The following is a 1482-nucleotide window of genomic DNA, read 5'->3' as shown; positions in this document are numbered from 1 at the left end:
CGTATCCTGTGACGCCTGTTATTGTTATTTTATGAACAATCAATGAACAATCAGTGGGGTGCATATTCAGAGTAATATTTTAGGCTATTTGGTTTTGTTTTTCTAAAATTGTTCTTGAGGTAGCTGAGGTATATATGAGAATGCATCACAACAGGAGTCAGAAGATCTCAGTTTAAATCCTAATTTTATTTATTATGAGCCTTGTGATGCTGGACAGTTCTCTTACCCCAGATCTCCCTTTCCCTCATGTGAAAAATATAAAATTACTATCTCTACCTTCCTTTTTTTCTTTGCTAAGTTAGATGTGAGATTTCAAGGTAAAAGTCATGTAAATTTACTTAGATAATTACTGTTAAATAATCAAATAAATCTTTGATTATTTAAGAGGTTTGAATTATGTTAATGTTAAGCATGAATTCCAAGAATGAAGATCATGTGAAAATCAAGAGGTGATTATTTGGAGCTTGATAGGACTGAAGCCCAGGAGGCACAGATCCAAGAAACTCTTAAATTATGTTCTTCTAGTGGAGAAGGAAATGGCAACCCACTCCAGTGTTCTTGCCTGTAAAATCCCAGGGACGGAGGAACCTGGTGGGCTGCCATCTATGGGGTCGCACACAGTCAGACACGAATGAAGCGACTTAGCCACAGCAGCAGCAGGCTACAACATGGGGAAATTAATAAAGACAAGAAACCACAAGAGTAGGTGAAGTTTTTGTCAAGAACTAGACTTGTGCTGTGGTTCATGGGGTCACAAAAAATCGGACACAACTGAGCGACTAAACTGAACTGAACTGAGACTTGTAGATGGCAAGAGGTAAGGATGCTTGTAAGCAAAATTGGTTGGAGTTAGAAATGGTTACAGAGTTGTGAAGCAGTGGAGGAAGAGATGGGGTTGGGAGGGAGGACAGTCTGGAGAGGACTTTGAAAATACAAAGTTGTAGCAAGCACCTGCTAGCATATATTGTTTCCAAAATGGTTGGTGGAGTCCTTGAGTTTGACACAGAAAAGAATTCAAGTTCTCAGTGATACAGGAACACTTATGTCTAAAACCACATCCACAGTGACCACTGAACTTCATTTTGGATGCCAGAACCATAGTTACTCTATTCTGATTTTTAAACTATCTTACATATGTCATAATTAATTATTTTTTTATAACTGTAATGGTAGTGCAATACATTAAAAACTTTAAACACATACATTTTCAAGGACAAATTATCCTATATTGCATTATAAGATAAATATCTATATATATTTTTTAATAAAAAAGGCATAGAATACACTAATTTCCCTCAAAGTCATACATTTGCAACTTGTCATTGACTAGAATCCAGAGTTTTGAGCTGTTTGGGGCATCAAATTATTTATTTTAGTGGTTCTAATTCTTGGCTGCACAATGGAAATACTTTTTTTTTTTTTTAATTAGCAAACCTGATCCCAATCCAGTGCAATTAAATGACAGTCATTTAACAGAAGGAA

The sequence above is a fragment of the Bison bison genome, unplaced genomic scaffold, assembly GCF_000754665.1.
Source record: "Bison bison bison isolate TAMUID 2011002044 unplaced genomic scaffold, Bison_UMD1.0 scf7180017864172, whole genome shotgun sequence".
Lineage (NCBI taxonomy): Eukaryota > Metazoa > Chordata > Mammalia > Artiodactyla > Bovidae > Bison > Bison bison.
This window is presented reverse-complemented; position numbering follows the sequence as displayed.